General features: G+C 39.0%; 1 protein-coding gene across 5 annotated transcripts in view; it reads right to left on the bottom strand.

Annotated features, from left to right (window-relative positions):
* LOC133622369 (synaptotagmin-2-like) overlaps nucleotides 1-24,571 on the bottom strand; it is a 124,362-nt gene that overhangs the window by 48,734 nt on the left and 51,057 nt on the right. For 3 of the 5 annotated variants that reach the window (XM_061985034.1, XM_061985023.1, XM_061985070.1), the window contains one exon: nucleotides 13,529-13,595. The exons of the other annotated variants lie outside the window; for them this stretch is intronic. The gene's annotated coding sequence lies outside the window, so the exon portion shown is untranslated. The remainder of the gene's footprint in view (nucleotides 1-13,528; nucleotides 13,596-24,571) is intronic. 5 annotated transcript variants of the gene reach the window in all.

Genomic DNA, 24,571 nt, shown 5'->3' with positions numbered 1-24,571 from the left:
TTGGGTGGAGCACTGTGTCACAGAGAGTTATCATTGTCCCTTAAGTGAATCACCTTGCTCATTTGCCAGAAATGAGCACTTGGACCAGAAATCAATAAAATCCCAATTACTTTAGTGATGTAATCTCTAAACATATGACTGCAGACTGAAGAACATAAATTGTCTACTGTCCAATTCCATATAGGACGTTTCTGTGCAGGGGTCAGAGTTGGTTTGAATTATAAGGCAACTTTTTACATCAAGGCTCACACTTTTTTTTATTAAATGTGTGAATTATAGGTGTGCAGTGCAGCTATAGTCCATGTATCATGCTTGTGGTATCCTCACCAAGGTTACATCACTGAACATTTTTACCAAGGTTATCAAATGAATGTGTTTTAATAAAGGTCATGGGAACACGTATTGTACTGTAAGTAAATGTTGTACCGTATTTTTCGGACTATAAGTCGCAGTTTTTTTCATAGTTTGGCCGGGCTCCAGTGCGACTTATATATGTTTTTTTCCTTCTTTATTATGCATTTTCGGCAGGTGCGACTTATACTCCGGTGCGACTTATACTCCGAAAAATACGATAATACTCTGTATAGTATGTAAGCTTGTAAATACAGGTAAAAGCCAGTAAATTAGAATATTTTGAAAAACTTGATTTATTTCAGTAATTGCATTCAAAAGGTGTAACTTGTACATTATATTTATTCATTGCACACAGACTGATGCATTCAAATGTTTATTTCATTTAATTTTGATGATTTGAAGTGGCAACAAATGAAAATCCAAAATTCCGTGTGTCACAAAATTAGAATATTACTTAAGGCTAATACAAAAAAGGGATTTTTAGAAATGTTGGCCAACTGAAAAGTATGAAAATGAAAAATATGAGCATGTACAATACTCAATACTTGGTTGGAGCTCCTTTTGCCTCAATTACTGCGTTAATGCGGCGTGGCATGGAGTCGATGAGTTTCTGGCACTGCTCAGGTGTTATGAGAGCCCAGGTTGCTCTGATAGTGGCCTTCAACTCTTCTGCGTTTTTGGGTCTGGCATTCTGCATCTTCCTTTTCACAATACCCCACAGATTTTCTATGGGGCTAAGGTCAGGGGAGTTGGCGGGCCAATTTAGAACAGAAATACCATAGTCCGTAAACCAGGCATGGGTAGATTTTGCGCTGTGTGCAGGCGCCAAGTCCTGTTGGAACTTGAAATCTCCATCTCCATAGAGCAGGTCAGCAGCAGGAAGCATGAAGTGCTCTAAAACTTGCTGGTAGACGGCTGCGTTGACCCTGGATCTCAGGAAACAGAGTGGACCGACACCAGCAGATGACATGGCACCCCAAACCATCACTGATGGTGGAAACTTTACACTAGACTTCAGGCAACGTGGATCCTGTGCCTCTCCTGTCTTCCTCCAGACTCTGGGACCTCGATTTCCAAAGGAAATGCAAAATTTGCATGGTTGGGTGATGGTTTGGGGTGCCATGTCATCTGCTGGTGTCGGTCCACTCTGTTTCCTGAGATCCAGGGTCAACGCAGCCGTCTACCAGCAAGTTTTAGAGCACTTCATGCTTCCTGCTGCTGACCTGCTCTATGGAGATGGAGATTTCAAGTTCCAACAGGACTTGGCGCCTGCACACAGCGCAAAATCTACCCGTGCCTGGTTTACGGACCATGGTATTTCTGTTCTAAATTGGCCCGCCAACTCCCCTGACCTTAGCCCCATAGAAAATCTGTGGGGTATTGTGAAAAGGAAGATGCAGAATGCCAGACCCAAAAACGCAGAAGAGTTGAAGGCCACTATCAGAGCAACCTGGGCTCTCATAACACCTGAGCAGTGCCAGAAACTCATCGACTCCATGCCACGCCGCATTAACGCAGTAATTGAGGCAAAAGGAGCTCCAACCAAGTATTGAGTATTGTACATGCTCATATTTTTCATTTTCATACTTTTCAGTTGGCCAACATTTCTAAAAATCCCTTTTTTGTATTAGCCTTAAGTAATATTCTAATTTTGTGACACACGGAATTTTGGATTTTCATTTGTTGCCACTTCAAATCATCAAAATTAAATGAAATAAACATTTGAATGCATCAGTCTGTGTGCAATGAATAAATATAATGTACAAGTTACACCTTTTGAATGCAATTACTGAAATAAATCAAGTTTTTCAAAATATTCTAATTTACTGGCTTTTACCTGTACAGTGTGTACTTGTGTGGCTGTGTCTAAGTGGTACTCTAAAAAGACATTAAATATAGCATGTGAAAAACAATCACCTGGGCTACACATAGCAGGTAAACAAAACATTGTTTTTATGTTCAAATTCTCTCTGCGTGACAATGCACTAACGCAGAAGGGGGAAAATAAAGTCTATGCAATTCATGATAAAACTTTACAACGAAAACAACATTTATACTTTCCAACTGAAGAAGCATTGTAGATCAACAAAATTGCTTGATTGTTTGTATCCAGGTCACACTTGCAGATTAAGCCCCAGACAAAAAATACTCACTCATGCTCACTTTGCTGTTTCCTCAACATCTGAAAAGCGACAACTTTGTTTGAGTATATTAATTTTGCAACAAATTCACTACTGTGTATGTTTACTAGGGCTGTGAGTCTTTGGGCACCGCCCGATTCAATTCGATTCTTGGGATAACGATTCAATTCAGAATCGATTCTCGATTCAAAATGATTCTCGATTCAAAATCCATACTTTTCAATATCATTGGGTGCCAGTTCTATGATTAACAACCTTCCTCCATGAAATAGACAAAGCTTTTCTGTATTACTTAAAGGGGAACTTCACTTTTTGGGGAATTTTGCCTATTGCGGTTAATGGGAGTCACCGTTGTAGCCTTCAAAGCCCTGTAAAACAACTTCAAAACCCTCCATCAACGTTTTATATACACACTGCAAGTCTATATATAAAGTAGTAACAGACACGGTCATAAGAATATGTAATATGTTCAATATTTACCGTATTTTGAGCATTTTAATCAACACACTAATTTCTTCAGCGCATTGAATTCTGTTTCCATAGCAGCCCAAGTTTTCCAACTTCTGGCAACAACTGTGTGTTTCTACTTCCCAAAACAAACACGCGGAGGTCAGGACACACATCGTGTAAATACAAACTTCTCCCTATCGGCGTATTATGGATAGCCCCAAACAATGTTCCCTCTAATTTTCCATATGCATGGACTTACTCAGTGGCCTAGTGGTTAGAGTGTCCGCCCTGAGATCGGTAGGTTGTGAGTTCAAACCCCGGCCGAGTCATACCAAAGACTATAAAAATGGGACCCATTACCTCCCTGCTTGGCACTCAGCATCAAGGCTTGGAATTGGGGATTAAATCACCAAAAATGATTCCCGGGCGCGGCACTGCTGCTGCCCACTGCTCCCCTCACTTCCCAGGGAGTGAACAAGGGGATGGGTCAAATGCAGAGGACAAATTTCACCACACCTAGTGTGTGACAATCATTGGTACTTTAACTTAGATGTGCACACTGTGGCCACACCAGCAGCACAACTGTCCCAAACCTGACCAAATAACAAGTTAAATGTTTTATTATGATAATCAAATGACAGCAGTCATTTCCATGGGATTATTTTCTAAAATAAGTGTTTTGGCCCACTTACAATGACAATAACCACAAATATAGTTTTTCATGAGCTGTGTACTAGTATTATATGTTATATTATAGGTGGAGGTCCTGCTTTGGAAATAATTTGTACCCCTTTCCGATATCGCATTTAGTTCCCACTAAAACATTCACATGTTGCACAGTGAGATGTAAACATGGGATAATGTGTACATTCCAGTAACGTTCTGTTTGTAACATATATATTTATTAGTATTTCTTTAATATAATAACATTCTTTCATGATTAATATTTATAAATTAAGATTAAATTAAGAAAAAAAACATTTTATTTTTCACTAAAGAAGGGTTCGGTGAATGTGCATATGAAACTGGCAGGGTTCAGTACCTCCAACAAGGTTAAGAACCACTGAACTAAGGCAATATTCAAGAGCCTGTCATTCGATAACTACTTGTGTTTTATCTGGTAACAGATTATTTCACCCTAAAATAGCTCTGCGCTTGTTAAAGAATCATTCTTGATTCACACATCTTGTGGTTGTGGAAAATATGTTAATTTGTTTAAAAAGAGTCAGATTATTGGTATGCATCAAGCATGAGAAGACATCTAAGGAGATAGCTGAAAACACTCTACTAAAACAAGCCTGGGTTGATATGGCTTAAAAAATTCAATCTACGATTTTTTTCCAAAAAAACTCGATTCACGATTTTCGTCAATTGAAGAAAAAAAAGACAATGAATGCAAATGACAGATTCAAAACAAGCTTCACTTGTATTTGTTCAAAAACTAGTATGAAAATACACTGCACCGTACTCTTACAATACAATTCAGAAGTGTATAATGTTCTTCATTTTAGACCAGATATAAAGTGTACATTTTTGTAATAACAAAGAGCTGGGAAGCAATACTTCTGTCTTGAATAAAATACTTCTGTTAACAAAAATGGAACAAAAAAAAAGAAGGTAAAATGGGTTATACTTGTATAGCCCTTTTCTACCTTCAAGGTACTCAACGCGCTTTGACACTATTTCCACATTCACCCATTCACACACACATTCACACACTGATGGCGGGAGCTGCCATGCAAGGCCCTAACCACGACCCATCAGGAGCAAAGGTGAAGTGTCTTGCTCAAGGACACAACGGACGTGACTAGGTTGGTAGAAGGTGGGGATCACCACGCCGTCCCCAAACAAGCAAATCAACTCCAATACATCAATAAATATGCCAATAATCAATAATTAGTTGTAATAAATAATTAATCAGATCAATAAGGGTGCACTTATAACGTATGTATTGAATAAAATACTCCTGTAAACAAAAATTTAATACTGTACATTGTAAGGAGTTGCATTTCTCCCACTTAGCTTTGTTTTCAGATGGTGGAGTAAGTTTGTTGTGCTGCTGCTTTTTTTTTTTTAACAAACTTTGCAGCATGCAGTCATTTGTTCCACGCCTGTTGCCACAAATATAAACCACTGACAACACTTCTCTTTTCTTTGGAACAAACGTCTCGCTCCTGTTAACGTTAGCGTTAGCCATGTTTGCTGGGCTCGCTGAGGAAGTAAGGGGGAGGGCGGAAACTACGGAAGGTCCCGGAGGATAAAAGGAGAAAAAAAACATAGATTTTTAATTTTTTTAAATCATCTGTAACAAAACAAAAATTTATTGATAAAATCGATACATCGTCTAGGCCTAAGGCCCCGTTTAGACTAAACCGGATAGGGTTATCTAGGGTAAATCCCACCTCACCTTATCCGTGTCCACACACAACAATTCCACCGTTTAAGACCCCCTCCGTCCGCCGACGCGACCTAATACGCATGCGCGGAAAATGCGCACATCATAGTCACCTTCAGTGTTGCCAAGTTCTTAAATTTAACTTATCTGAACAATATCCAGTGTTGTGGTATTTCAATTAACTGGAATCCAGTGTGCTGTGGGGCTCTATTGTAGTGACTCACACCTGAGCCATCATAAATTAATCAAATCTTTAATAAACACGTAAAAGTACACAATGTGACAAAGAACATTTTACAACAATCAATCTCGGGATCTAGAAATCTGGTTAGGACACTCCTCACTCTTTTGCATTCACCTTTATTGTCCATTAGTTTTCGGTGACTTTATATACTCTGGACCTAGAAGTTGAGTCTGTGACATACATGGCGGACAATAACTGATACAGTCTGCTTTGCCAGTCCAAAAGCATTTGCCGTTTTCCGTAGTCTTCCCTTGACGACCAGGTAATACAAAGCACACATTACCTTTTTTTATCACATCCACAGGAGCCCACATTCTTGTTGTCTCTCCTTTGACAAATGGATGAATTTTTTTGTTAAGTAGAATCACAGCTGACCTCAACATTGGAAAGTTCTCTTGCCGTCTGAGAAGTGTTGTATCCAAAATAGCTGCAATCGCTTTCTCTGAAGGTATTCATGTGTGATTTCCACAAGCGTTTGTACAGATGGAAGGAGAAACACGGGCATGTCTGGATGACTTGCCTCCATATTTCCAGGGGTTAGCTCCGAGTTACGAAACCGCTTTATTATGAAGCTGGCTGTGGTGCGTTCTTTCTGACGTCACTTTCTGTGTGGGGCGCGGTCTTTCTGGCGTCACTTCCTCTCCGAACTCAGTTTGTAAACGATGAATGAGTCCATACAAAGCTAAGAGCCGCAGATTCAAGAAATACACGGTGCACTTACCCGTGTAAAAAAATATCCAAGGAGGGGGACCTCAAACGATAGAGTTTAGTGTGGCTTCGGCTAAATAATTATTCCTTAAGGGGTTATCCGACTTAGTGTAGACATAGCCTAAGACACATTGACATTGCAGAAGCTTGTGGAAACCATAGCTGAAACCATAGTGTGACGTTTTTTGGCCAGGCAGTGTAGTTGAGCAGCTTAAGTGTAAAATGGCAGCCCTCCACACATTCTATTGCCATAATGGAATGGCATTTTGAGCAAAGAATCTACCAGTCTAAGATAGCTAAGAGCGTGTGCACTCGCTCCCCATAGCTACAGATCTTAACACTCCAACAGCATGAACACATGCAGGCAGGTCTGTCCACGAAAGATGATATTGATCCAAGCAACACCAGGGAATGCTGGGTAACCGCAGGCGGATCAGCACAGGCACATTTCTCAGGGGACACAACCCTAATTCACAGATGGATAGTGATACAGTATGTCACGACCGGTATGACGGTTCCAACTATAGATCTGAACCACAAATTTTGGCAGCTACCGGAAGAAAATAATCCTCTGATCCGCAGTGTGATTTTATTGTGTGAGCAGTAAGAGAAACACACTTTAAACAAAGCAAGCCAAGGCTCCAGAGGTTCACAGCAAGTTAGAATACATATTTCATAAGGCATACATGTTGCGGGTACTAATCGTGTAGAGCCATTCTAGCAAACATCACATGCAAATGTTCCCTGTGCTATGTTTAAACAAGCCGAGAAAGGGGCATATGATGCATAAACCCTCAATAGAGAAACGGGAAAGTAGCACAGTATGAGGAATGACAGAGAAAACAGATGGTTTATTTGGGCTAAAATACAGTACACAGAACGCACCTGCATAAACAGATGAGAGCATCTATTGTTGCGACTGTGATTGACTCAACTATCAAGATTGATTCTCCAAATATGAAGTAGTGAAGCATTGCTAGAACAGTAGATGCTACTCTTATGTATGTGAGCCAGATATCTAAAGCTGGATTAGATGTGGTTCTGTGCATGTGTCGGTGCTAAAGATGCGAGAAGACACAACAATGCAGTACTGCGTGTTTGGTCATGATGGCCTATTTTAGAACTGGCACCGTGAGAAGACAACTCATCTCTGCTGTGGAGTTTGGCTTTCATAATGTGTGTCTTCACTGCAGCTTCGATTGATATTTGGAAACTAACAAATTACGTAGACTGTGAAGCAGTGGCGAAACATAAACAGAGCTGACTCTGCGGTGTAAGTTTTGTTGTTTCATGAATCATTTTAGCATATGCATGCTAACATTTAACCGTAAAAGTACAGTAAGGGGATGTGTTGCTGCATCAGGCTCAATAAACCTAGTTTGGGTGCATGGGACCATAAAAATAAACTATGTTGACATTTTCAGGAATGCAGCTGAGATAGGCTCCAGCACCCCCCGTGACCGCAAAAGGGACAAGCGGTAGAAAATGGATGGATAGACATCAAGAGGTCTGTTATCAGTCTGTTTGGGTTGTCGTTTGCTCTCCCAACAAGACAATGACATACAACAAACATCTAAGTTGATCAGAAACTTTTTGAAGGACACCTAAGTCAAAGTTCCAGAGTGGCCCCCCCAGAGCCCAGAGCTCAATCCTATGGAGAATCTGTGGTGGGAGCAGAAGGTTAGAGTCCAAGCTCGGAGGCCAAGTAGTTTGAACAATCTTGAAAATGTTACCATGGAAGAAAGTGTTAAACTCTCTCAGCCAACTTAATCATAAACTACGGGAAGACATTTATTTCAGTTTTGAATCAGAAAGCTATACTAATGACTATTAATTATCAGAAGGCTTATTATTTTGGCCATAGCATTTTTCCTTTTTTTTCCTTTAATTCAGCTAATCAATACAAATGGTAGTTTGGCTTTATGCAGTAATTGTCTTTGGTCTAGTGGACACACACTAGCTATGAACACGTTAGGTTATTAGCCATTTAATTAAAAAATAAAGGATTTTTATTAGGGATGTTCCAATGAGGGATTTATGCTGCTGACATCAATCATCCATAAGTGAGATCGTCCGAAACCAATACTGATTACATGTATTAACTGTACATTCATTATTTATTTATGGTGATGGCTATCGACAGTTTAACAATATCAGCACAAATGTTTTTTTTTTAATCCTGTCCAGCTACTCAGGCAAATCATATTGTTGATGTAGATGCCCATATTTACTGTACAGATTTACTTTACAAGAGAGAAGTGTGGGATACTTCTCTTATTGCCTTATTTGTATCTGACCTTATTGAATGGATTTATATTAATTTTTGGCTCAGCCGGACAGAAGCAGGAGGTGATAGAAAGAGAAAAAAAGTAAGACATAGGGGGAAATTGCGGGGACAGAGAGACAACAACAACAGAACAACATCAGCAGACACAACAATAACAATAACAACCACAACAACAACAGAACCGCATCAGCAAATATAATATATACAAATATGATACGAAAAGTGATAGCAAAGAGGCAGTTAGTGAAGTAAATATTAATAACACAGAAATGACAATGAACATTATTGCACTACAAATGGAGCAATACAAAAATACCAATAGAAATAGCACTATTGATAATGAATAATAATAATAATTACCTCTATTATCAACAGTACAATTGTTTCAAACACAACAATACATATATGTAATGATAACTTGAAATACAAAAAAAAAACAGATAAATGGAAGGGAAGAAAGAGAAGCGAACTGTATTAACCTTGTAGATTGTCATAGTAAAAATAGGTTAAGCTTTGTCAGTGTGCCATGTTTTACCCAGTTTCTCCTAGGGTCCCTACCATGCCAAGCCCCTCAAACGCTAAGTGTTTAATATGCAGTTAAAATTGAGGGATGGGCGAGCAGGGGACAAGTCAGGAGGACTGGAGCCCCATAGAGGCATTCTCATCCCCCCCGCAGGACAATCACTCGAAGTCCTACGTGTGTGTGTGTGTGTGTGTGTGTGTGTGTGTGTGTGTGTGTGTGTGTGTGTGTGTGTGTGTGTGTGTGTGTGTGTGCATAGGTAGGAGGAGCAGAGGGCCCGGACACACACCCCAGAGCCCCCCAGTCTACGCAGGAGGCAACCAAGAACTACAGCCAGCAGGCCGGCCCCCCCACAGCCCATGACCCCGCAGGCGCTCCACACCAGTCTAACATGACGCCACACGAGTCGGCACAAAAGTTTAAGTACTTCATTATTTTATTTTATTGCATACACGTGTTTGGTCAAAACAAAGTCAAAAGTACACAATAATTAAACAAAATCAAAAACTATCTAACCTATTAAATGAAACAAATTTGGCCATCAAAGTCTAGCAACTAGTTCTTTGAATTTGTAAACATTAACAAAAGCAATAATTATTGAGTCAAAATACAAATATTGATCCAAACATTCTAGTGTTGATCATATACTGATATTACCCTTGGTGTCGACACTACCAATGTATGGATCGATTCGCCCCCATCTTACATGTTGTGTACTGACTGCAACAATGCTGACACACCAACAGTTCTTATATTATCCTCTCTTATTAATCTATTTGTTATTTTCTTGTAAAAAATCTGCTTACTGTCGGTTGCAATGTGGTTCCATCTAAACGTCTTACAATTTTACTAAGCACTTATTTCTTCTGATTTTTTTAGCTTGCGTAGTGGCTAGCTTAGCTATTAGCATGCCTTCTCCTAGCTTACCCTCAATGTCTAACATATTTAGCCTGATACTTGATAAAGATACTTACAACATTAAATAATGCAGTTCATTTGCTGTAATTGAGGTGATTATTATTGACTTAGGGGAGCGGCACCACACTGTGTATGGAGTTAATTAGCTGCTGGCTGCTCAGCCAGGGGACTAAAAATGAATACAATATTAGCCAGGGGGATCAGCGTCTGTGATTGGTTCTGAAAGGCATTGATCAGCAATGGCAATCGCGTACTTTTTCAAGAAAACTGGCCGATACTGCTCCGTGGCCGATCGATCGGCACATCCCTAATTCTTCTTTGATTTTAAGAAGGGGGCTAATAATCTTGTCCTGAAGTGCATATACAACTTGTTGTCATTGACTAATACTGCTGTTTATTTCCTTTTGAAGCTATTTTATTCAGGCATGGTACTGTGCCTAAACCCGTAGATAAGGTTGAGATGATGTCTTTCTCCACATGCCCTAAAAAACCAGCATGCGTATACAGTAACAAAAGCTCCAATCTGCAATGCCGCTGAATTTTCTAACCAAGAGCCCTTTGCGTCATAAGAGTTCCTTTCAGTGCAAAAAGGAATGATCAATGGTAATAATGAGAAGAGAGAGTGAATTGAAACATGGCGGTTGGCAAATGTAGCAGTGCTAATATAAGAGCAGCCTCCATCCTTTCTAGCACGGCTAATGTCCACTGGGGTTTATGGGCATATGAGCAGTTGGCCCCTGAGCAGTCGGCCCCTGAAGCAAGGTAGCTTCCATCACTCTTGAAAATGACTCTGATTAATCAGCTGAGTGTTAGGGTGTGCAGGTGATGCTGGTGACACACACACACACACACACTCACGCACATACACACTCACACACACACACACACACACAAAAAGGCAATCTTAGAGTAAGTCATGCTTGTTCACAGTGGACTGAGCCTCCATTGACACCATGCACCTTACACTGCAGTCTTCACACCACAAGAAACACGTTTTCCAGAATAAATGGGACTTTCACCTCAAAAAAGATGTCTTATGTGACACGTTCTCTTACAAGAAAAAGGTACAATGCGGTATTGCTCAGATTTACGGATTCCTGGCATGGCTCTAAAATACTGCTTTGGTAGGTGGTTCATAAATACAAGTGGCTAAGAATTGCCAATAATATTGTTTAAGAGACAGTTGTGATGTGGTATACATTATACCAGGATACTTTTCCACAACAGAGGGATCCAGGGCCCACTCAAATAATAACAATGTATTAGTAATCTTACTCTTGATTTTAATCGTATTCAATACTTACTGCATAGCTAACCTACTTACAGTTTACAACCTTGTCAAATGATATGCAAGCATGTGTTAATCACAAATATTATTATCAAGGCTTGTTTCAGGCTGATTAGAAAAATAAAAACCAATCAAATATACCGTATTTTACGGACTATAAGTCGCAGTTTTTTTCACAGTTTGGCCGGGGGTGCGACTTATACTCAGGAGCGACTTATGTGTGAAATTATTAACACATTACCATAAAAAATTTAAATAATAGTATTTAGCTCATTCACGTAAGAGACTAGACGTATAAGATTTCATGGGATTTAGCGATTGGGAGTGACAGATTGTTTGGTAAACGTATAGCATGTTCTATATGTTATAAGTATTTGAATGACTCTTACCATAATATGTTACGTTAACATACCAGGCACTTTCTCAGTTGGCTATTTATGCGTCATATAACGTACACTTATTCAGCCTGTTGTTCACTAATCTTTATTTATTTTAAATTGCCTTTCCAATGTCTATTCTTGGTGTTGGGTTTTATCAAATTAATTTCCCCCAAAAATGCGACTTAAACTCCAGTGCGACTTATATATGTTTTTTCCCTTCTTTATTATGCATTTTCGGCCAGTGCGACTTATACTCCGGTGCGACTTATACTCCGAAAAATACGGTACTGCATAGGAAGGGACTTATAAATAACTGACGAAAAAGAAATGTTCATACAATTATGTTGTGCTAAAATAAATAAAATAAATAAATAATAAACATGTTTCTTAACTAAACGGTAAATAAAATGAAAGTGAAAACAAAAATACAGCTGCACCACTTTAGTCATCATTTTTGTGCTTAAGAAACTTTTTGTTCCAGACTTCTTCTGTTGGTTTGATATTGTCAATACTCCTTCAAGTGGTGGAAAAGTGTAAGTAAGTAAGTAAAGTAAGTACATTTTATTTATAAAGTGCTTTTCAGATAAAATCACAAAGCGCTGTACAAAACATAGGTGAAGTAAAACAACAATTCAATTAAAACAACAGGGGCAACACCATAAAAAGGATACAAAGTGGATTAAAAATGATAGTTAAAAGGTGCATCAATTAAAAGCGTTAATAAAAAGAGAAGTTTTCAAATGTTTCTTAAAAGTTTCAACACAGTCAAGATCACGGAGGGACTGATGCAAATTGTTCCAGAGTCTGGGAGCTATAGCCTGGAATGCCAGGCCTCCACGGGTTTTAAAATGAGTTTTTGGGCTCTTTAGAAGACCTTGGCCTGAAGACCAGAGGCTGCGTCCTGAAGAGTAGGGGCATAGCAAGTCAGTGATGTACTGAGGGGCCCCACCATGCAACGCACGGAATGTCAGGACTAAAATCTTAAAATCTTTAACTGGACACCAAGGAAGACTGGATAAAACAGAGGTGATATGGGCTGTTCTGGGTGCACCGCTCAAAAGTCTGGCAGCCGCATTTTGCACAGTCTGAAGTCTCTTTAGCGTTGACATATTGACAAAAGGGGAAAGAGAATTGCAATAGTCAATGCGAGATGAAATGAACGATCATTTCGAAAAGTGTATTACAACTCAGTATAGCCCATATGGACATTGGATATTCTTTGGCGGCCCTTTAGGGGGCGCTCGTGGGCCAACAATGGGCCACAGCCCTATGTTTAAGAAACACTGCAGTATACGACCACAGCTTGTTAAAAAATTAGATTACATCAGCACATAGAAAGGCGGACTCCGGAAGAGGGTCAGATTCTGTCATGGGAGACCACTGCTCATTTCTCTCAGCGGGTCAGCGCTGTATATTCACCAGCATCAGAAATTAATCAATAAAGTATAACTAGATTCTTTTTTTAGACATCTACAGTGACAGTACGGTCTTTGACAAAAATAAAAATAAAACAACACACAGCCGCGATGCGTAAACCACCCGTGCCATGCTTTTAGTTGACAGTAAGGCCAGAGAGGCGAGGCAGATCTCTGCAATGACCAGAGATGGATGACACTCTTTCTGGAGAGGGTGGAGGCTTGTAACAATGTGCAGTGATGTGTGCCCTCGTAAAGAGAACGGTCACACCAATGACACTGGACTGTTCTGATGAAGTGGAGGATATCCTCTTCTCCTCTACTTGTCTTGCAACCTTTAAGTTCACATGCTGCACAGTGTTGTCAAAGAGCATCTCACCAAGAGGTTTCAAACATGCACACAGGATATGTGCTGGTGTGACACTTACAGCCAAATGTTGAATTGTGTAGAGTGGCTGGCGGTATTCACAGTGAAAATGTTGACAGCCGGAAATCCTGCAGAGAAAAAAAACAGTGTGAACACATAAAGGCGCATCATGTCATGTTAGGAACATCAGCGTTATAATTATAAAGGAAGAGACCACAGATCCTACACAGAAACGTTGTAACAGTTGAATCTCCGGGTAGGTTTCATAAATATGTATCTTGTGTTTCCTGAAACTTTTAGTGTTAAAAAAATAAAAAATAAAAAATGATAAACCCTGTGATTAGAATAGAACAGGGGTGCCCATTACGTCGATCGCGAGCTACCAGTCGACCGCGGAGGATGTGTCTGTGCTCGCCAGCCAGGGAATAAATAAAATAGACTTAAAAATGAGCGCTCATCAATCTTCACCAATACGTCACTTTATTGACATTCACGGCACTTGAGGGTCTTGTGAGATTATTAAGAAAAAATTAGTTGACAAACTTTTTATTTCAACAGACTCTCACCTGCCGTCAAAACTCTAAAGACCGACTGTACAGTTCCTGTCTTCACAATAAAAGCGCCGCTTCATCCTGCCTGCCCTAACAAAATAAGAGCCTCAGAAAGCTGGCGTGCACAAGCTAGCAAGACAGGAGTTTGCCGTCAATGTATTTCTTGTAAAGTGTGTAAAAAACGAGTATGGAAGCTGGACAAATAAGATGCCAAAAACCAACCACTTTCATGTGGTATTTTTTTCTCTCCATTTGAAAATGTGGACGTTATCATCACCACTGTCTGATTCCAATCAATGCAAGTCATCAGAATCAGGTAATACACCAACTTTTATTCTTGTCTTCGTGAAAGAAAGGAATCTTTATGTGTTAAACATGCTTATATTATCATTAAACACCTTTAACTTGTTAACAAAAACGTCTCTTTCATAAATATAAATGATATACATGAATGAGGTAGATCCCCTCGACTTGGTCAATTGAAAAGTAGCTCGCCTGCAGAAAAAGTGTGGGCACCCCTGGAATAGAAGATTCCATTCTTACATATTTGTGCTGATACAAAACCCAATTATGGTAATGCAAACATACTGTAACAGTCACAGTTAGAGTTCACAACTGTTGACATTAACTTGGTCCTGAAATAAACTTAAAAAAATATACGATTTCAATTTAGTGCGGAACCTTGGTGCAGAAAAAATAATTAACATAGAGGGCAAAATATTGATAGCTGTGTCAGCGTTGCAAACATTAAGTCATGAATCACAAAGCTGCAGGGGAGTGAATTAATTCCGAATGCTATCAGTTAGTCCATTAATTTTGTGTTATGCTGGTGCAGTCCTTCTCAAATAGTGGGGTGGGCCCCCCCCCCTGGGGCGGTGCGATGGCAGGGGGCGGGGAACATGCTTTTATTTGCCGTACAAGAATATGATGAAGCGTATAGCACTTGGCTTCACTGTAACCACGGTGCAAGACGAGGAAAGATCGGTGTGTTGTTTCCCTTACTGTTAATAGGCTTGCAATGTTATGCAGAGGTATAGTTATAACAATATTATAGACACATTATACTCAATTTTTGTTTCATCTGACCACATAACTTTCCTCCAGAGGGTCTCATCTTTGTCCATGTGATGTCAGATGAAACAAAAATTGAGCTGTTTGGCCACAATACCCAGCAATATGTTTGGAGGAGAAAAGGTGAGGCCTTTAATCCCAGGAACACCATACCTACCGTCAAGCATGGTGGTGGTAGTATTATGCTCTGGGCCTGTTGGATGGAACTGGTGCTTTACAGAGAGTAAATGGGACAATGAAAAAGGAGGATTACCTCCAATTTCTTCAGGACAACCTAAAATCATCAGGGGTCTTGGGCGCAGTTGGGTGTTCCAACAGGACAATGACCCCAAACACATGTCAAAAGTGGTAAAGGAATGGCTAAATCAGGCTAGAATTAAGGGTTTGGAATGGCCTTCCCAAAGACCTGACTTAAACATGTGGACAATGCTGAAGAAACAAGCCCATGTCAGAAAACCAACACATTTAGCTGAACTGCACCAATTTTGTCAAGAGAAGTGGTCAAATATTTAACCAGAAGCTTGTGGATGGCTACCAAAAGCACCTTATTGCAGTGAAACTTGCCAAGGGACATGTAACCAAATATTAACATTGCTGTATGTATACTTTTGACCCAGCAGATTTAGTCACATTTTCAGTAGACCCATAATAAATTCATAAAAGAACCAAACTTCATGCATGTTTTTTGTGACAAACATGTATATGCTCCAATCACTCTATCACAAAAAAATAAAAGTTGTAGAAATTGTTGGAAACTCAAGACAGCCATGACATTATGTAAGTGTATGTAAACTTTTGACCACGACTGTATGTCAAAACCTAAACACAAAGTCTAAACTCTAACAAGAGTCAATCTGCTTGCTAAAACGTAAAACCCATCCACATAAACAATAACAGCATTCATGCTTTATAAGTATGTACTGTATCAAGGTAAAAAAAAATATTGACCAAACTGGAAAATCCTTTAACTCACTGGATCTTTCTGTATAAAGAACAATACAAATGGTCTGTGGAAATCATAACAATTTTAAACCCTGTAAAGTAGTAGAAATAGCAAGCAAATTTACTGTGGTGTTGCTTCATAGAATGTTCTCAAAATGTCAACACAGTACATAGACAGTGCTAAGCATGGGCTGATAGTCAATAAGTCAATTAACTAAACGATAAATGAAAATGAAGTCGATGACTTTGATGAATTTATGTTGATGGATGAATTACCTTGTACAAACAAGTGTTTATTTTTTTTGGCCTCTTGCTTCTAAATTGGGTGCGAGAGGTTTCAATATGTGTGTTACTTTCGGCACTTAAGCGCAAACATTCAATAGCAGAATAAGGTAAAAAGCAAAGTAACAAAAAAAATAATAATAAAATGTTTGCAAAGGCAAATGTCCCGTTTTGGGAACATTTTGGCTCAAACTGAATGGACAAGATTAGTTTATCAACAAAGACGAATTATGTTACGAACGGGGCGCATGATGATGCGGGGTTTTGTTCTCCCAGGATGCAAAGGACGAATCCGGACAAGACTTGCAGGTAACAACTTGATTTAATTATAAAACAACACAAAACAGGTACAAAACAGAAAACAAACCGACTGGATAAGGTGCCGAGCGCACCGAACCGGAAGCTAAGGCTACAACTTAGCACAAACTATGACAAGTAGCAGGGCCTAGGAGACAAGCAAAAACTTACGTAGCAGTCCCGTGACGCAAATAAAGAAGCCAGACCGACTGACTGGAAAAGGCAGACTTAAATAATGTCAGTGATTACAAACAGGTGCACGTCCGGAACACAAGTGGCAGGTGAAAGTAATAAGTAGCTATGGTAACCAACTCAGAGGTGCACAAACAGGAACAAAAAGGAATCCAAGACTAACAGAAAACACACGTGACCCGAAAACCCAAACAGAATATGATCCGGGCAGCGGATCATAACAAATGAGCCACTATGCCAAATTTGTTAAAAAGAAATGGCAAAAAATACATTGAAAATAAAAAACATACGACATGCACTTCAACATGTTCAATATTTATTGAAGTGCAATTTTTGCTAACAGAGGTTGAAAGCCCATTTTATTAGTATTGTTTGTTTACTTATTTAGGATAATCGGAAGTTATTGACCTTTCAATAACAACTTTAAAATGTACTATAAAGACAAATAGAAGTGAATTGCATTGAAAGGATTACTTTCTTATTATTAATATTATTATTGTTTTATCACTATTATTAATATTATTGTTAATGATTACGTTAGTGCTTAATTTGGTCTCAATGCTGACAATAATATCGTTTATCAGCAAAATTTGTTATCAGCCCAGGCCTACAGAAAAATAATACTATGTGCCGAATTTGTTTTTAGGATAACTTCTCATTAATTTACGTTTCTGCAACTAAAGTGCACGAGACATCTATACTGTATGTACTGGCACCGCAACGCACAAACACAGAAATGATTCGAAATCAAAACATAGAGTAGGGAGGGGATCTCTTGTAAGCAGAAGGTGGAGGGTTCATCATTTTGCAATGCAGTGTACTGAAAATGATAGAAAGTTCCACTTTACACAGCAACTGACGCTGTGGTCAAAGTTGAAATTGCCACAATAAACATTTTAAGATATTCAACACTCTACTGCCATCTGGCGGCTAAAGTGCATCCCCCAAGTCGTCAAGTTCCATGTGTCCGGTAAACCGCGACAAATGAGGCTATGTAAATCCCCTTCCTACTGTAACCTCCTGGCGATAGTAAAAATGTACCTCTTCATTCCTCCAACTTTATTTGGGCATCCTGATCATGTGTTTAAAAATGTGTATTCCTCAGGTCCGCTGCCTCTGGTAAGAGCTGCCCCTGACGGCCACCTTATGTGCGTCATCATATCTTGTAAGTTACCAACATCCTTTCAAAGTGCTATCTGAAGTGTGATGTGGTTTTTACTGTGATTGCTTGGAACTGCTGACAGGAGTGGCAATATAGCGTTATTGCTGTATAGCGTTCTTCTGTTCCTCTGCAGAACATTGGTCCTACTTTCTCCTAAGGCAAAGCCATCAATTTCATGACTCACTGGATTCATTACTCTATTTTAAAATGAAATACTGTACATGGAGGGATAGATAACTTCAATATGTGCATGCCCATAGAAGGAATCAGTTCGTTGTATTGAAAATTACTAATCATCAGGAGATTGTTTATCTGTTAAGTCTGTAAGTGGATCATGAACACATTCAAATGCAGTAGTTCATTTAGAAGTAGTTTTATGTCCAACTGTGTCAAAAAGGTAACCGTGATAAAAAAGTCAAAAACTGTCCTTTGGAAATGTATTGCTCATCCTTATTCATAAATTCGGCAATGTGCTTTGTGGATCAAAATATAGTCATTGTAGAGCAGTGGTTCTTAACCTTGTTGGAGGTACCGAACCCCACCAGTTTCATATGCGCATTCACCGAACCCTTCTTTAGTGAAAAATAAAATGTTGTTTTTTTCAAATTCAAGACAAAGTTATATGTTGTTGGTAACACTTAAGTATGGGGAACATATTCTAAGTAACAAAGACTTAATTTAGAGTTATTTGGTTAGGGTCAGGGTTAGAGGGTTAGGGGTATAATAAGGCCATGCCGAATAAGGCATTAATAAGTACTTAATAATGACTAGTTAAGAGCCAATATGTTACTAATTTGCATGTCAATAAGCAACTAATTAATGGTGAATATGTTCCCCATACTAAAGTGTTACCATGTTTTTTTACTGGTGCACAAAATTAACTGTGCATGAACATCACCTTGTTCAAAGAACAAAACCAACACAGTGCATAAACTCACAACAAATTACACACCTGCAAATCAGTGTGACTTCCGCTGTTGCCGTATCCATAATACGCCGATAGGGAGAAGTTTTTATTTACACGATGAGTCGGGTGTGTCTTGACCTCCGCCGAACCCCTGAGCCCGACTCACCGAACCCTTAGGGTTCCATCGAACCCAGGTTTAAGAACCACTGCTGTAGAGTGTATTCTGAAATGTATTTAAAGCGACAGTACAACCGGCCAAGAATATAAAACAATGTGGGGAAAAGTTATCAAATTACTTCCAAACAACTAATTGAGTATTTAATAAAAATTGAAAATACATTTTTTTCTTAATTATTAGTGTGGCTGCATAGTGGACAAGTGGTTAGCATGTTGGCCACACAGGAAATCGAAAGTTTGAATCTCCGCCCAGGCATATCTTTGGGGAGTTTGCGCGTTATCCCCGTATGTGGGTTTTCTCGAGGAACTTTGACTTTCTCTTACATCCTAAAAATACATGTCCATAGGGATGGCGTGGCGCAGTGGGAGAGTGGCCGTGCGCAACCCGAGGGTCCCTGGTTCAATCCCCACCTAGTACCAACCTCGTCATGTCTGTTGTGTCCTGAGCAAGACACTTCACCCTTGCTCCTGATGGGTGCTGGTTAGCGCCTTGCATGGCAGCTCCCTCCATCAGTGTGTGAATGTGTGTGTGAATGGGTAAATGTGGAAGTAGTGTCAAAGCGCTTTGAGTACCTTGAAGGTAGAAAAGCGCTATACAAGTACAACCCATTTATTTATCATTTATTTATCATAGGTTGTGTTGTGGGGCTGTACGGTGACAGAGGGGTTAGTGCGTCTGCCTCACAATACGAAGGTCCTGAGCAGTCCTGGGTTTAATCCCGGGCTCGGAATCTTTCTGTGTGGAGTTTGCATGTTCTCCCCGTAACTGCGTGGGTTCCCTCTGGGTACTCCGGCTTCCTCCCACCTCCAAAGACATGCACCTGGGGATAGGTTGATTGGTAACACTAAATTGGCCCTAGTGTGTGAATGTGAGTGTGAATGTTGTCTGTTTATCTGTGTTGGCCCTGTGATGAGATGGCGACTTGTCCAGGGTGTACCCCGCCTTCCGCCCGATTGTAGCTGAGATAGGCTCCTGCGCCCCCCGCGACCCTGAAGGGATTAAGCGGTAGAAAATAGATGGATGGAGGTTGTGTTGTGCGATATGAACAATATAAATTATATAACTTTGGTCAATGATAGAGCTTTTAATACTATCCTCAAATGATAATGATGCATGTTGATGACACATTCTAGCCGTGTCCCGCAAATTTGACAGTGACAAGCCAACAGACGCGTCCTCAACGTGGCCTCCTCGCAAGCGGCTAATGTCCCTCCACAGTGCAGACGAGGAATAGTAAGAGGATACAATGCTAACCACTAAAGTAAGGCGCATGAATGTAAACGATGGTGGCTGGAACGATACGAATACCGACAGTAATGAATGAGGTGTAGTGATACTGACACTTTATGTGTAACATGGGACAATGCATATTAATGAACATACAACATGTAAATGTGCCAGATTGTGCCAAAGGCTAATTTCCATCTGTAGTCCCCAGCAGGTTGAAGGTATACACAAAGTTAATAAAAAACAGACAAGTAAGACAGCACCAAAATCAAACAAACAATACAATAAAATACATAGAATTAGATGTAGGGCTTGTTGGTGCAATACAATAAAGTCCAAAAAAAAGATAAGGTTGACAACACTAACATCAGACATAATCAGTACAATAAAATACACAGACTTCAGATATAATAATACAATGTTTACAAAAATGGAGACCCATATAAAACAGTAAGTTGCTGCAAAACTTCAACTCAGGACAGACAGATCAATAATAAAGTCACCATAATAGTTTAAGTGCATAAGGCGGATGAAGAAGTGCTAAAGTGCAAGTGCGCTGAATTATTGCATACAGTAAGTTCAAGTTAGTATTACACATAGCCCTATTGCACAAGTAGTTAGCATTAACATATGTGTTTACGCATAGAAAATTGCACCAAAATAGCATACACAACTTTTACTATGTAAGCATAGAAATATTGACGTATTTTAAACATGGTAACAACTCTTGTTACAAAGTACAAAGAAGAAGAACCATGATAAACATTCTGAATTTATTTAACTCATCCATTCTTTCATTCTTTCACTCACAAAATAATCTTACTTATCTCAACATATGAAATGTAACTTACTTCACCAATTATTATTTATTTACTTATTTTATTGTGATTACTTATGGAGTATATTGTGAATAAATTGAGAACAGGAAGTGAACAAAAGTTTTAGCAACTGTTATGTAAAAGAAAAGGGGTAGGATTAAATAAGCTCTGCTTCTTCCTACTCCTTTTCGAACATGTTGAAAAGAGAAACTGGAGATTGTGATGTATCATGTTGTATACTTGCATGTTCGAAATAAACTCAAACTCAACTCAACTCAACTCTGGTTTGCCCTAAGCCAAACTTTAAAATTTGCCAAACTGGAGCATTATCTGAGAGAAAGAGGTAAAGTATTCCCTCTAAAAAAAAATGACATTGCCGAATATTATCAATACTACCAGCTGTTAACGGTATATTAACAGTAGATTAACAATAGTTTTGAGAAAATAATTACGCAATATGTTATCGCATACGGCAGCAGCCAAATTAGGTGCCTTTGTAACCTGTTTAGAAATTATTATATCAACATTTATATGCCAAATAATATATATTGTGATACATACTGTTATTGCAAGAGGCTGTATATAAAATATTGCGATATAGATTGTAGGCATTATGGCCCATCCCTATCCATAGGTGTGGCTGTTTGGGTTGTAACGATAAAGGTGAAGTTATGAACACTGAAGTGCCGCTCTCAAAAGGGGCTTTAAAATATGGCTAGCTACCTAGCAGCTAAGGCCCATCTGCTGTCGGCAGTGTTTTAGCTACTTCGAAATCGTCATCATCGTCTCCATGGCAACAAAAAAACTTAAGAGTGTCATCCCTGCAGGAAGAGGAATAGCTAAACATGCTTCACTACACACCGTACACTAGCTAACTGCTAACAGCAAGCAAACTACTGAATGAAATGCCATGGAAAGATCTACACAGACATCGACACTAACGATACCAAGTACAAGAGCTGTATATAGTCGATACTACAATGATTACATCAATATTTCTTTATTATCGCAAAACCTTTTGTCTTTTTTTATTGTTTATAAACCCAGGGAATAGGTCCATGGATGCAGGAGAACTTTAAGTATGACCAGTATATGACCCTGTGACTACTTGGTATCGGATTGATACCAAAATGTGTTGTATCACTTACATATTATGTAAAGTATGCAAACAACAGAAGAATAAGTGATTATTACATTTCAACAGAAGTGTAGATAGAACATGTTAAAACAGAAAGTAAGCTGATATTACCAGTAAATGAACACGTAGATTAATAGTCCATTTTCTACCGCTTGTCCCTCATAATTTTGACAAAATATTAGAATGGGAAAGAATACAGTATGTCACTGCATACGTCAGCAGACTAAATTAGGAGCCTTTGTTTGTTTACTTACTAATAAAAGACAAGTTGTCTCGTATGTTCACTATTTTATTTTATGACACATTTTTTCTTTGATTGCAATAAGAAATGTGTGTGTAATATATCTAATATATATATATATATATATATATATATATATATATATATATATATATATATATATATATATATACCTGAGATTGGTAGGTTGTGAGTACAAACCCCGGCCGAGTCATACCAAAGACTATAAAAATGGGACCCATTACCTCCCTGCTTGGCACTCAGCATCAAGGGTTGGAATTGGGGGTTAAATCACCAAAAATGATTCCCGGGCGCGGCACCGCTGCTGCCCACTGCTCCCCACTGCTCCCCTCACCTCCCAGGGGGTGAACAAGGGGATGGGTCAAATGCAGAGGACACCTTTCACCACACTTAGTGTGTGTGTGACAATCATTGGTACTTTAACTTTACTTTAATATATATATATATATATATATATATATATATATATATATATATATATATATATATATATGCCGGTATATAAGATTTTCTGTTAAAATAAATTAAAAAAAATTCTGTGGTACCCTTTGTTTTGAAAAGTATGGAAAAGTATTTAAATACATTTTGGCACTGAACAACCTTAGTGCCTACTATGTATGACACAGAATAACAGTACACAATTTGTAATGTAGTATTATACAAGAGTTTCACTACCTATTGTTTATTCAAAGATGCTATATTCTTGCAGGGATGTCATTTAAGATAGTGAGACAGACATTATAATATATACTTGTACCTGTATACTTGTAGCTTGATGGCACTGTGTGGAAAGAGAAAACTAATGAACTAACCTTTGAGATGCAAACACTTCAAGGTTTCTTTGCTTTCATCAGGTCAGACTGCGGGGATGTTTGATAAAATCCTTTGCTGTTGCCATTTCTAATAAAAAGTAGCTTATAATTCTAATTGATATTTTTAAGTACCTCGCGACAAGCATACCTCAAAATGTACAAACATGTCTGACATTGCGGAGGGCGAGAGGTATCAAGTGGTAAATTTGCATCTAAGATGACAGTCCTTTTTTAAAGAGACCCTCCAAAAGGGGCATTAAGATGGGTCTATAAAGTTAAATGTATGCCAAAGCACCACCATTACAGGTTATGTTTACCACAAGGAAGTGTGTGAAATGTAAATTAGAATCTTATTAAAACCTCTTTATTGGTTTGTCTTGTCTCATTGTTTAATTAGATTTAGCTACATCCCTGTTGTCCAACAACGTTTGGTTTCCAACAATATTTAGCCATATCAAGATACAGTATGTTGTCGCCATGGAATATGCAGCCTACGAGAGAAATATTATTCTTGTTTATTATTCCTTTTCAGCAAGGGGTTTTTGATGCTAAACATTGCACTATGAGCACCTTACAACAACAAAAAGCATGTGAATGTTGGCTTGTAGTTTATTAACAAGTTGATGTGGACATAGCAACTGCAAATTTGATCATGTCGACTCGGCTACACCCGACAAGTGAGGCAGGTTCAGCAGCAGATTCTTGACTTTGCATGTTTTTGGTTGTTTAAACAATTGTTTGCCCTTTCTTGATGTGCTATCTTAGGAACTTTAATCTGACACAAATGCGCTTGTTTTCCCCTTGTGTGCTGGAGTTCGGGACAACAGCAACTGGACGCAGTGATAGTTGTCTATATGTCCCCCCACATGTCCCCCGTGATAGGCCGGCGACCAGTACACATTGTACTGCGCCTCTGCCCCGAAGTCGGCTGAAAATTGTTTCAGCTCATGAGGGCAAGCGGTATAGAAAATAAATGGATTGATGGATGGAAATATTAGTGCAAAAACAAAAACGCATTTTAAGTGATGGACATTTTCATATATTTGTCGTGATTAGTGACAAAAGAGACCTGGATGCAGTAATACAGAAGGCAAAAGTAGCAATAAATTACCAAATGCATGCATTCTTTAAACAACCTATTTTAATGAATCATCATAGAAAGGATCTGAGTGGACACACTGAGATGACACCCAGCAGAGTGGGGCATTAAAGAGATCCTGTCATGCGAAACTAACTTTTCTTACTTGTTACTTGTTACTTGTTAC

The sequence above is a fragment of the Nerophis lumbriciformis genome, linkage group LG01 (assembly GCF_033978685.3).
Source record: "Nerophis lumbriciformis linkage group LG01, RoL_Nlum_v2.1, whole genome shotgun sequence".
Classification (NCBI taxonomy): Eukaryota; Metazoa; Chordata; class Actinopteri; order Syngnathiformes; family Syngnathidae; genus Nerophis; species Nerophis lumbriciformis.
Note: the sequence above shows the minus strand (reverse complement) of the source record. Positions and strands in the feature narration are given on the sequence as shown.